At 38.6% G+C, this 14,075-nt stretch overlaps 1 protein-coding gene across 10 annotated transcripts in view; it reads right to left on the bottom strand.

The window, feature by feature from the left end:
- LOC121911630 (ryanodine receptor 2-like) overlaps nucleotides 1–14,075 on the bottom strand; it is a 189,332-nt gene that overhangs the window by 22,784 nt on the left and 152,473 nt on the right. Inside the window, exon 3 of one of the 10 annotated variants that reach the window (XM_042433301.1) lies at nucleotides 7,835–7,915. The exons of 6 other annotated variants lie outside the window; for them this stretch is intronic. The gene's annotated coding sequence lies outside the window, so the exon portion shown is untranslated. Of the gene's footprint in view, nucleotides 1–3,564; nucleotides 4,238–7,834; nucleotides 7,916–8,694; nucleotides 8,971–14,075 lie in introns of those variants that run through there. 3 more of the 10 variants (XM_042433292.1, XM_042433291.1, XM_042433295.1) reach the window with 3 other exon arrangements.

Below are 14,075 nucleotides of genomic sequence, written 5' to 3'. Positions count from 1 at the left end.
CACCGGTTTTTATGACACGCAAAGAGGCTGAACCAGGAATTTCAGGGAAAATCCATATCCTGGACCTGTCATATTAATGGATGCATATTTGCCCTGTCACTTGTTTGTCTATGTGATACAATGCTACTCTCCCTTTCATGCCTCATGTATCGAGAGCAACCCTCTCTGTAAACACTAACAAACTCAAACACAAAGTTCAGTGAGAATAATGTTTCCCAATCACATGGTATTGGTATGTGGTATTAAAACCTAAACCTTTATTTGTGTCTGACTCTGAGTGAACCAAAGATGGATTTCCCTGAGGCAACTGGATGCGACAGATATATCTGCTTCACTGTGAGTCAGAGGAACTAAGATAACCTTTGTTTGTTTCTCTGCCTGTTTCTCCCTCCAGGCAAGGAAACACTTAATTTCGGCAACTTTTGTCCCTAGATTACTGGATTATGGCGATCTGCTCTTTATGAATGCGCCTGACCAGTGCCTAAAGAAGTTGGATACTGTATACCATTGTGCTTTGTGTTTTATTACTGGTTGTGGCAATCTCATGTCTGTATGTCTGCAGACTTTCACATTGGTTGGCTTTTATATATAAATCTCTCCTTGGGCTTGTTCCTCCTTATCTGTGTACAAACATGTAAAAACCAAAATCAATATGTTCTACACTCTCACGATATTCTACAGATGTGAGAGTTAGAATAGAATCAGGCAAAAAAGCTTTTAAATATGCTGCCCCGTCTTCCTGGAATAATGTACAGAAAGACCTGAAATTGTCAGAGCTGATTACTGTGGAGGAATTTAAGTCAAAAGGATCAAGAAAATAGTACTCTTGGTAAATGTGTTTGCTCCTAAATTTTCACTGAGATCATTTTAGAAAAATGTAACTCTTTATGCATCATAACTTTTGATTTATGTCCTTGACCTTGTAACTGGATGTTGTTTTCACTCGTTTGTAGTGTATGACAGTATTTGTCTGTTTGTATTGTTTGTGTTTATTGTTGTAACAATGTGCTGCTCTCTTGGTCAGGTCACTCTTGAATAAGAGATTTTAATCTCAGTGAGACTTTCCCTGGTTTAGAAAAGCAGGTGAAATGTTTATGTATATGTATATATAGTGTAACAACAGGACCGCAGCCAACACTAGGTTCCCTGCACTGCCTCTCCCTTAATTTCAGAATTGATTTTCCCACAGGTAGTTTTGTAAAGCTCAATGAGGCCTGGCCTCATGTTAAGTCATTGACTTTGTGACCTCCAACACGCCGGAGCTGCACATTTGTTCCTAGATCCATTCTTTCAGCTACATGAAGGTGATCACTGTCAGAGCCCTCTTTGCAGCTAGAAAAACTGAAGGCCTGGGTCATCTTTTAAATCTCTGCATTAAAAATGAAAACGTCCTTTATAGAATAAAGTGGGTTTTTTTTTTACTCACCTAGACACCTAGACACACATTTGTTGTGCTTTCTCTGCTCTATAAAGCTTTTGAGAAACTCTTTGTTATGGTGACCAACAGAACCAAACAGAAAGTTTGTTTGCAACTTGGTTGTTTGGGTGTTTATTGATGTTTTGGTGAGAATGATTTGCAGCATGTTGACATGACCTTCTACTAATGAAAGCCTACATTCCTCCATGCAACATCAAGAGTGTTACCATGAAATTGAAAAATTAGCTCAAAGTAAAACTGAAACTGTTCTTTCTTGGCATTTAGCACACATATATATATATATATATATATATATATATATATATGTGTGTGTGTGTGTGTGTGTGTGTGTGTATGTCAGCCAGGCAGCTACATACTGAGTTATACTGATATCATATCTCAGATTCAGTAAAATGAAACATTTTCCAGTGTCATAGGACAGTTAAATTTGGAGCCTGTTAATGTACAGTTACCTAATATACCATATTAGGCTTCCTATGACTGTCAATGCTGTGGACATTTAATGAACACTTTTTAGGAAGCTCTCCCTCTGGGGGTGGACAGAATGAGGATATTTCAAAAATCCAGTCTACTTATTTGTGTTGCTGACTCTTCCAAGATCCACATTTCAATGTGTATCTGAATGTCTGATATGTCATCTGTATGCATATATTTTGTAACGATCCCAAGAGGTTGTCAGACAGTGGCCGCTTGTTCAACAGGCCATTATTCTTTTTGTTTATCCTATCAATAGATTCTGCAAAGCACTAGATACTGTATTTGTTCCAAGACATAAACTCACTGGCATAAACTGAAAGGGACAACTGCCTATGCTGGTATGCAGACACTTACTTCAAACAAGCCAACAAAGTGACAAAAAAATCCAATCCTACACTGGATTTTTTTCACATAAAATATTGTCAATTTAATGTTGCCTTAAAGTGCACCAACCAGCCAAGTCTGAAATCACTTATCAAACTTTATACTATCGGATAGCAATAAGAGATTACAGTACATAACTACAAGTTTCATCATGAGTGAGTCTCGCTTTCTATTGACAGAGTGATCACTCCTTGCTATTGAGGGTATGGGTTTTGGCATTTAAGTTTTGATTCGTCAATCTTTGTGGGTGGATATGTGTCCACAGAGACCTGATACCACCATGTAATTTGAGCAAGAGAGCAAGGATTTCAAAAACTCTGCAGCCGCTTCTATTTTTGGTGGGTAAGAGGGAGTAATTGTACAACAAAATCTGCAGCATTGCGCAGCCTTGAGGCCTCATAAACTGAAATTTTAAATACAATATCTCCCATTTTTTAAATTCAGTTGTCTGACATTAAGGCACTGAGCAGGTTGTGTTGACTGTGTGAAATAAGGAAGGGAATGATGACAGGTTGTCTTGGTAGACAACAAGAGAAATGTAGGCTGGTGTGAAACAACAATAATGCTGTTATTTTTCACTTCTCTCCTTCTCTTGAACATTATTATTATTAGATTCAATATAAATGCCTTGGTCTCACTATTTGTTAGGATGTGTGACATGGGACATCTAAAATATGTAATTATCATCACAGTAGGCAATTTATTTCTCCAAAAAGTACCTTATCTTACTTTGGACCGTGCAGATGGTACTAAACATGCTGAGAGAGCAACCTTACCGAATTTAGTGTTAACTGGCTGAGAAACAAGCACACACAAAGCTACACTTCCTGACAGAAATCCCTGTATTTCCCAATGGTTTTAAAATAAATACATAATAATAAATGTTTAGAAGCTTCCTTCAGAGGGGCAAGGACCTACTACAGTATAAGAAACCCAGGGATAATGAACTACTTTGGAACTCTGCAGGTGGTGTTTCTCTGTTTCATGCGGGAAGCTGTAACCTCTGCATGCAGCTGTCACTGATTCACAACAGTTAACAGACAGCTTATACTTTTTAAAAATCTGTCCCTGAGTTTGTAAAATATATTGAATAATTTTCTGTAACTGACTAGAGTAAACAGCATAACAAGAAGTCTGGTTTATGCTCAAATCATTTTTTATATGAATTCATTTTACTATCTACAGCCAGAAGAACAACACAAACTGTCAGGTTCATCATCATATAATTTTATATGAATTCATAATACTAATCAGTGTATATACAGTATATTGTGTTGTTTCTGTATGCTGGTTGTCTGGCTGTCCGATTATGAATGTTTCTTGATAACCTGATTAAATGAAAAAGTTTAAATAAACATAAACAATATTTATAACATCAGTGGAAGAGAGAAGCTGTGAAAAGTTAAATTTAGATGTCAACACATCAATCATCTGCTGATGTATCTTACAGTGTCAGCTTTCAACATACTGTCAGTTGATGTTTTCCCTTAAAATTTTCTCACATCACCGCTAATTTGATTCATCTAACATGTCGTTACATTAACTCTTTTCATACTTAAGAGAAACCCATTTATGATATTGCTCTACAGTTCACAGACTGTACTTTTGTGCTTACAGCAATTCTGTCTAAAATGTGAGGACATCAGGCATATTGTAGCTTACAGTGACTTTCTGTGGAATGTTTCCAGAATAATGTGAAATGCTATAAAAGAATGCTTCGTCCCCAGTGGATGAGGACTCGTCCATCAAACAGACATTATATTAGCCTGTGGGCAACATACATTACAGCTAATGTTGAAGTTACCATTGAAATATGAATACACTCTGCAGGGTGGATCCCAGTAGACTCACAGGATGTTATAAAATTGGAGGTCAAACCATACAACTACTGTAGCCTTTAGGTGGTCTCCTGCCATGTCAGCTTGTAGGCCTTGAAGGCTAATTGGAAAGACAGAAATTGTGAAATTAGTCAGTGAACTCTAATTTATCTTTTGTGTTTTGCTAAGCGTGACTTAACTTAATGCTAGTTAATTTCAATTAAGATTAGCTATGTATGTTCTACTTATGTAGTGTTTGCAATAGATGATTTTGTTTCTCTGCCATTGGAATTTGATGAGCTGTTTTCATCTGGTTAGTTATTTTCTCCCTGACAGGGAGTAAATTAAGAAGAAAAATTCAAGGAAATAGACACAATGAATATTCCTAGTTCGTGTTGTTAATCTCATTTTCTCCTCTGGTAGACACAATTTTTTCAGTGCTCTTGGCATTGATTTGTGTGTGTACTTTTTCAACCCTTTGCAAGGATAGAAATTTAGTAATTGCAACACTAAATGAGAAGGTATACTATAAAATTACATCTAAATTACTTAAAATGAGGCATTTCAGCTGCCAATTAATCTGACATTATCATTATGATGTATTAAACACAACTAGTGCATGAACAAATGCATTTATTAATTAGCAAATACTGCTATATAATCATTTGTCTTCAAATACCATGTAGTATGAATATTTATTATATTCCGGCAGCAGGGATACAATTCCCATCAATTCACCTCAATGGGACAAACAGGGACTCTCTGCTGACGCTCTGCTGCTCTTTTTTCACTGAAACCTGGCTTAGTGAATCCATCCCCGATAGTGGATTACATCTGCCGGGCCTCCATTTACACTGAGTGGATCGTTTAACAGAGCTATAAAGGAAAACGAAAGGCTGTGGAATCTGCATCTATATTAGCGAAGGTTGGTGTACAGATGTCACAGTGCTAAGTAAATACTGCAGCCCGAACTTGGAGACAGTGTACATTAACTGCAAGCCATTTTATTCACCGCGGGAATTTTCTTCCTTCATCCTGGTCAGTGTTTACATCCCACCCCAGGCCAGGGTGAATGACGCACTGCAAACCCTGCCCGACCAGATAACTGGCTTGGAACAAAAACATACAGACTCACTTTTCATAATCCTTGGGGACTTAGACAGAGCAAAATTAAACCACGGACTACCAAAATATAGAGAGCATATTAATTGTACCACCAGGGATAATAACACATTGGGCCACTGCTACACAGTTCTTAAAGATGCACTGGGGCTCTCTGATCACTGCTTATTTCATCTTATTCCAACCAACAGGCAGAAACTAAAACCTACAAAGCCAAAACAGTGAAGAAATGAACCAGCAAGGCAAAGTAGGAACTGCAAGACTGTTTTAACTGTGCCGATTGGACTGTTTTTGAAGATACAACTGGAAATCTAGACGAGTTGACTGACATGGTTTCATTTTACATCAGTTTTTGTGAAGACGTGTGCCAACCAAGACCTACTGCACAAACAACAATAACAAGACATGGTTTACAGCCAGACTAAGACAACTTCATCAGGCAAAGGAGTATGCCAAGTAGGGATAGAGCCCCATACAAGCAGGCCAGAAACTCTACAACAGTTTTTTCAGAGTGGCTAAAAGAGGCTACACTGATAAGCTGAAAAACAGGTTTTTAGCCAACGACCCTGCATTAGTGTGGAAAGGCCTGCAAGATATCACAAACTACAGAAGACCACCCCCCCTACTGAGGCAGGCAAACAAAGATCACATCAGCCCCCATCACTCCTCTGTCTTGAAGGCTGTGCTGACCAACTGGCTCCAATCTTCACGCAGATCTTCAACAGACCACTGGAGTTGTGTGAAGTCCCCTCCTGTTTAAAACGGTCCACCATCATCCTGGTCTCCAAGAAACCCTCCATCACAGCACTGAGTGAGCAAAGGCCTGTCGCTTTGACGTCTGTAATCATGAAGTCCTTTGAACGACTGATGTTGGCCCACCTGAAGAACATCACAGGACACCTGCTGGACCCCCTGCAGTTTGCCTATCAGGCGAACAGTTCTGTGGATGACGCAGTCAACATGGGACTGTACTACATCCTGCAACACTTTAACTGCCCAGGGGCATATGCAAGGATCCTGTCTGTAGACTTCAGCTCAGTGTTCAACCATCGTTCCAGAAATCCTCTCCTCCAAACTCTCCCAGCTCACTGTATCCCCCTCCATCTGTCAGTGTATCACCAGCTTCCTGACAGGCAGTAAACAGCAGGTGAGGCTGGAGGAAGTCGGCACTGATTCTCCCCAGGGATGTGTCCTCTCTCCACTGCTTTTCTCCCTCTACAACAACGATTGCACCTCCAAGGACCCAGCTGTTAAATTCACAACACTATGGTCATCAGACTCATCCAGGATGGCGACGAGTCTGCATATCAGCAGGAGGTTGAACAGCTGGTGCTCTGCTGCATCAGAACAACTTGGGGCTGAACACACTCAAGACTGTGGAGATGACAGTGGACTTTAGGAGACACCCCTCAGCACTGCTCCCCCTTACAATATCCGACAGCCCTGCATCAACTGAGGCTTTCAAGTTTCTGGGAACTACCATTTCTCAAAACCTGTCATGGGAGACCAACATCACCTCCATCCTCAAAAAGGCCCAGTAGAGGATGTACTTTCTGTGGCAACTGAGGAAGTATGGTCTGCCACAGGAGTTGCTGAGCCAGTTCAACACCGCAGTCATTGAATCTGTCCTATGCACATCCATCACAGTCTAGTTTGGAGCAGCCACAAAACAGGATAAGAACAGACTGCAGTGAACAGTAAGGACGGCAGAAAAAAAATCATTGGTGCTCTCCTGCCCACCCCCCAGGACTTATATGCTTCAAGAACCATTACATGGGCAGGAAAAATCATTACAGATTCCTCACACCCAGGACACAACCTTTTTCAACTCTCCCCTCCGGCAGGTGTTTCAGAACCCTGCCTACCAAAAGTACCAGACACAAGAGCAGTTTCTTTCCTCATGCCATCACCCTCATAAATAGCTGACCAGTGTCATCTGCTATGCCATAACTACACTCAGTTCTTCAGATAGTTACTACACCCTGCTTCACAACTACAAATATTGTATTGTACAAATACTCACACATCACAATTTCATTTCCATACATGATGTATATTATTGTTGTTTGTAATACCACGCACACTTGCACTTTATGCATATTGTTTGTCTTTTATATAATCTGTATATTGCTTTTATATTGTGTATTGTCTGTACATAATATGTACATTGTCTATATATTGCTTGAGAGACACCAACAGCCGGAACCAAATTCCTTGTGTGTGTTAATATACTTGGCAAATAAATCCGATTCTGAGTTCATCTATTAATTGCATATTTATGGAGTTATATTACTTTCAACAAAATCTGTTTTGCCTCATTAGTATGCAAATTTAAGCATCAGTGTCTCCCAAATTTAATGAGAACATTTACCTTATCAGGGGAGTCAGTATGGATGGATTACAAAGCCTCTGTCAGAGGGGACTTAACATTTTTTGCTGAAGAGTCAAAGGGCTCCTCTCCTAGAAAGCTGAGGGAAAAGTCTCTCCAAAATACTGAAGAAATAGCCTTCACACTCACTTTGAGGATATCACAACAAAGACACCATCACAGGGAGTGTTTTTCCCCTCAGGTTTTCTGTAAGATTTTAAGGCTTACTGCTCCGTAGTGACAGCATCCAATATGGGTCCCCTGACTCTGGGGAGGGGGGCTGCTCGGGAGGGCAGGTCTTTCAGGCATCTGTAGCAAAAGACCCATCATCTCATAATTCGTCATACGAGTCTATGGTGGTAAGTATGAAATTTATGTCATGTTATCCAGTTAACCAGAGGGAGAATTCAAGCAACACTTCATATAATAATCTATTATCCACCAAGTGGGAACTGAGTGTACAATGAGTGAAAATTGAATATTACATTTTTTTAATTGTTACATTATTTTATTTCCACGTAATTAAGATAGTAAAATAATGCACTTATCTCTAGTTTAATCCATGCAGAATTTCCTAAAATACCGTACTTTGTGTATTCAAACAGGTGTATTTGAGTTTGTATTTGAGTCAGTCTACGATTCATCCCTGGTTACCATGTATGGATCAGTATATTACTTAGAGGAACTGAATACTTTTCTCTAAAACTATGGTGAAGTTGTAAATCCAGTCTGTGGTGAGTTTGTTTACCAGACCTTTTGACTTCCTCTTCCCTTTTTTCATGCTGACATATTTACATGGCGTATGTAGTCAAACATTACAAGTAAAACACTCTTATTTACTTAGTTAACTGCAGCTGGAGTATAAAAGAAAGCATCATGTCTGTTATTATAGTCTTCGTGTTCCCACCATATTGGTTGTAATTGCTTACAAGGCAAAAATAGCAACATACAAAACAATAACCAAACAGAATATAACTTGAAATTGACTTTTTGGATTCAAATGACATTTAATTTATTTTTGTATTAAACATAAAAAAGTATACAAATTACATGACAAAATATACAAGTTACTATGCCTTTAGATATTTACTAAGCTGAAGTAAGTAGGTTGGCCTCCAGTTTCGCCAGTGATATCTGCCCAGTGCACAGATTTATCATTGCCAAGTAATGTTCCTTTTTACTCTTCTGTTTTGCTCTTTCTCCTTTTTTGCATCTTAAGAAAAAAGGGTACTCTTTTATTTAATCCTTTTTTTCTTTGCCAAGTCCCTAAATCCTGTCTTCCTGTCTTGCTGTGCTCCTCTGACTCCGATAGTCTTTCTTTCTGCTGCTCTCAGTTGAGGGATTTGTGCAGTGGTATCGTTGCTCTAGTAGGAGGGTTAAATAAAGGAGGGACAAGGTTGGATGGAACTTCATTGATCAGATGGCACTGACTAGCGGATTGCTTTGATTGGGTTTGTACTTAAGCTGTTGGCAGTATCAGCCCATTTCATACTGCGTATCACATTACCAATTACATTTTTAAAGCGTTTCCTGTACAGCTCTCCCTCGCCACGTCCTTTATCACAAGCTGTCTGTACAGTGCTTGTTTTGAGTCACAAGTTTGGACATAGTCAGCAAGGAGTGATCTTAAATGCTGTTTGTGCACACAGTAAATGTTGCTCAACATTAACAGAATTTATTGTGTTCTGGGGTGTTACAGAGTATTTATTTTGAGCGTTTTACAGTCCGAAGGACAACTTCTGTGTCCCACTGTCAGTCTTCCTGTCTGTCTTGTTGGTATAAATAATAATTCCTGTCTTGGGAATGAATGATGGGACTTTATGCTAGTAAAAACACACAGAAGGTCAATTTTATGTTTTTGGCTTTAGCCTCAAAACAGTCTCAATTCTGCTTAGTAGAACAAAGACAAGTCTTAGACCTGCAGTAAAAGTCTCAGTTTAAGTTTAATTTTTTTGTGTGTATTTCTTGGCTATGAAGAGTGCACTCCTTTGCAAGGTTTGGCATTAACCCCAGAACTCTTTAGTATTTCCACTATAGATGTTATTTTAGTATGCACTGCATTGCTGTTTAGATAAATGACACCAGAGGCTAAGTTTAAAGTTTAAAAGATTAAAAAGTACTATCTGAAAAACCCTAAAGGTGTCTATGTGGCAGTGATAGAATCTTGTGAAGGGAAATTAATTAACTTCCACTGACTCAACCAGAAAATTAAATGAGAAAAGGAAAGTAAGGCAGATGCTCAGTGGACCACAGTTCCAATGTGCGTTCAGTGTTCAATCACACTCATCATCATCTTGTTTATCCGGCCAATCAATCCATGTGGATGGGTTTTCTTGTACAGGATTTGGTCACGGATGATAGAGCCCCTTCCAATTGACCTCACATCTCCTCATCATCCACAAATGGGTGAGGGGGAAGTCAATGGTCCATAGCAGCTCTCCCCTTGATACCACAGCAAAAGATTTTATCCCAAAATCCAAACTAAGACATCTTTTGTCCACTTTTATCTGTGGTAGAGAAAACTGAATGACATGTCTTATATGTTGCTCACTCAATTCTTCCTAAGAAAAGAGAGTGAATGACAGTTTCCTATTTGTTGTGGGGAAGTTAAAAATGCATTTATAAGCTTTAAATGGCTGACATATATAACGTGTCATCATAAGTGAACTTTAAAGAAGTTATTTATTAGCCACGGAAATAATGTTTTAAGAAATTCATTCAGTTCAGTCAAGGAAAAGCCTGCTATCGATTTCTTACACAATAGATGCAATTTAATTTAGTATGTTATAACTGCATGACATGCCCAGTGTCACCTATCTTGTGCTGGCCTTCAAGTATGATGCAGCAAAATCTAATAGCATTTGCAGTAACTTTTCTTTTTGAAAATCTTACTTCCAGCATTTTCAAAAGCTTAATGCCACATGCCAACTTGAGTATATCGCCAATGTCAACACCAGTTTCTGTTTCTGTGTTTCTCTCCTCCCTGCCTTTGTCACACTCCAGCACACAGAGACGAGTCCCAGCTTGCCACAAAACTAAAATCAAACATCATGAAATGCCAAAATCAACAGAAGTTGAATGTAGTTTGTTAAACTGTCTTAATCAAGTGAATTGATAAGTTAAACATATTGCCCCAACAGTATGACTATGACTCATGTGGAAAGAAGACTTATTCTACTGTAATCTATTCTACTGTATATACTGTACACAGTAGAATAGATAATGCCTCAAATGCAAGTCTAAGTACACATGACAGGTACAGTGAAACTGTGAACTGCTCATAAAATCTGTTAAATCAGTTCTACACAGTTTATTTGATCTACTTATCAAAAACAATGTACCTATGACTATATAAATTTTTACAAATTATTGATGTCACATGATATTTACAGTCTACAGCCATGCTAGCGGCTCTGTCAGACTGTACACAGGCACAGCAGTGCTTTAAGCTAAATGCTAACATCAACATGCTAATATGCTCACAATGACAATGCTAATATATTGATGCTAAGCCAGTATAAGGTTTACCATGTTCACCATTTTAGTTTAGCGTGTTAGCATACTAGATGAAAAAAGTTATTACAATTAATCCTGATAAGGACATGAATGTGTATACCAAATTTCATGGAAATTCATCCAATAGTTGACAAGACATTTTACTTGAAACCAGAAATGTCAAGCTGCTGGTGGCACAAGGGGAAAAGTCTGGAGATCACCAAAATCAAGAGGTTTATCCTCTGGGGACTGTGAATGATTGTCCAAAATGTCATGGCAATCCATCAAATAGTTATTTAAGTCTGGGCCAAAGTGGTGGACTGACGAACCAACCATTGTAAGCCTCCACCATCACTACATTATTTCTACAAACACTGTAATTTTACACTGTTCACTAAACCAAAAAACCAATGTGTACCAACTTATTGGAAAGATATTTTTGAAGAAAATCGGGTCAATTTAAGAAATGAGATTTGCACTAAATGTGTCATTCACTGAGTATCAAAATTCTAACATATATTGAGGAGAAACAGTTTGAGTTGTCAGGCTGTGGTCCTCAGTATTTTCCTGGGAATTGTAGCAAACTGAATTGCAGGTTATGTACAATAGAAAGTTACACATGGGGGAACATGGTGGAAACAAATTCAATCATCTTTAGAAGGTGACACATGTTACTTATTTACAGTACAGTAGGACTGTAAAAAGTTTGTCATTAAATGTGTACATATGTCATTAACCTTCACTGATGGTGAGGAGTCCATCAATACTCACTAGAGGACATTGCAGTCAACTCTGTATTGACTTCCACTTTCTGAAAACCCAATAAAGTTACGCCTGTGTGCTTCAGGTGTTGAGTTTGTTTTCTTTTTCAAGGAAACAAATAAGAAACATTTGATTCTCACTCCACCTGTGGATATACTTTTATTTCTCCTGTTAATGTACTTTTATTGTAGAGCTGTTGAGGGCTTGACAACTTTTTAAACTCCTAAAAAATGTCAGCTATCCTTTAATTGGGGTGGTTGCATGTTTAATGAAATGCCTGTCTTTTTAATATTCATCTGTAAATAAATGTTAATGCTAATACCGAATGTAGAAATGGGAGTGTGGAAGTGGAATTACCGGATACTTTGGTAAAAACTAATTTGATGATGCCTTCAAGATGATGCAATTTGCATGCAATTCATAATAAGGTTTTAGCAAACTACATCGGGGTAACCAGGGAGAGAGACTGTAACAGGAAATTACCCGAAGTGTCTTTAGTCTCTTTCATACTGCCTTAATTTGCGCAGACCATCAAGAAAAGAAATACTGCTTAGTCTCTCTTTCGCTTCCCAGAATTTTAGAGTTAGGGTGTTTTCTTTTTAACCAAACGACAGCATCAGCACAGTAATTTCCAGTGGGATAATAAATCACCTCTACCCTGGAGACAGACACACACGGCATGTGTGATGGATAGCCTAGCTGTTAAAATGTGAAAACGCACAGTTTGGGAGGAGACAATACAGAGCCACAGTCTATGCCAAGAGGCATTTTGCCAATATGAAACTACCCATTATGATGAAAAATAATCTTTAGGGAAAAAGGTGATTTAAAACTATGTTGCTCAGGGAAACGACGATGACAGTGTGCCACGAGTTAAAAAAAAATGTTGGAGTATGCTGTTTGTGGCATAAACACATAAAAAGCAAACTATGCGTAAACACAATATATTTAACTGAATGCTGAGAGGAAAGACAAATGGAGAAGGAGAGGAACAAAAAAGTGGGAAAGTGCAAACAGGTTGCAGCGGCTGAGGACAAAAATATGACAAAAGAGGATGCCAGGTAAAACACAAGTGGGTAACGAGGCATGACATTAGGAGGTGAAAAAAGGCAGACCAAGGTAAGAGGAAGAGGATAAGCACATAAAAACTAGTTATGACCTATAATGGAGTGAGGTGATTATGTGGTTGTAACATCCTACTGAGCTGGTGGAGTTGTGGGAGGCTGCGGTGCAGGATGCAGGTGTTGGGGCGGAAAAGGCAGGGAATGTATCATCTCTTCTGGAGTAAATTGTCTGTGACTGCGTTGTGTGTCCATCATTTCTTTCTACAGTCTAATTACAGTCGGTTCCACCTGGCTACACTGCTCTGTCCTCCTCAGTGCAGAACGTACGGCTGCACTGAGATTCAGAGATAAGGAGTTAAAGCCAGGAATAATTGCCGTTTGGAATGTGGCTATATTTATTTATTTATTTGTTTGTTTTTTTTTCTCTATACATCTTAAAACTCACACACATCTGCATTCAACAAAATACTTTTCAGTTGCTGCAAAATCTCCAATAAGCAGGGTTTTTAAAATTAAATTTAGTGGCAAGAATCATTTTAATTGGATAAAAAAGTCAGTTCCTAAAAATTCTGGTGATTTTTTTTTTTTATTGAGCACCATTATCTCAGAGCTTTCTTCAGGTTTGGTGCAGAAGCTTTTTTCAAACATCAGCAGCTCCCTTTAAAAACTTCTTGAGATCTAACAGGAGTGCCTATATGATGCGTCACGATGAGAATCCCTGTCTTCTTCTACTTAATGAAAGGAACGTTCTTTTGTTCTTTCATCAAAATAATGATGGAGACTGAACCTGAATAACACAACTGTGTGGCTCACTTCATCAAGCAGCAGATTCTTTCCCTCAACTCCTTATTTCTGTTATCATTACCCCTGAAACTCATTTTAAAGCTGTCATTCAGATTAATTCAAAAAGATTTCAGAAACCCCCCCCCAAAAATCATCATTTGAAAAGAAAAGAGGTTGTCTGAGAGAAATTAAGATTGGTAGGCAGAGGTGATGTCTTTGAAGTGACGGTAGAAACAAAAACAAAAATCACCTGTGCTGCCTTCAGGTGTTGATGCTCAGCATGACAACATATTTAAAGAAGCTGAGCTGAGAAAACACAGACCTACAGAGTCATTCAGACAGCAAGTGAGAAATGCTGGCACACA

Source organism: Thunnus maccoyii, chromosome 14 (assembly GCF_910596095.1).
Source record: "Thunnus maccoyii chromosome 14, fThuMac1.1, whole genome shotgun sequence".
Taxonomy (NCBI): domain Eukaryota; kingdom Metazoa; phylum Chordata; class Actinopteri; order Scombriformes; family Scombridae; genus Thunnus; species Thunnus maccoyii.
This window is presented reverse-complemented; position numbering and strand designations above follow the sequence as displayed.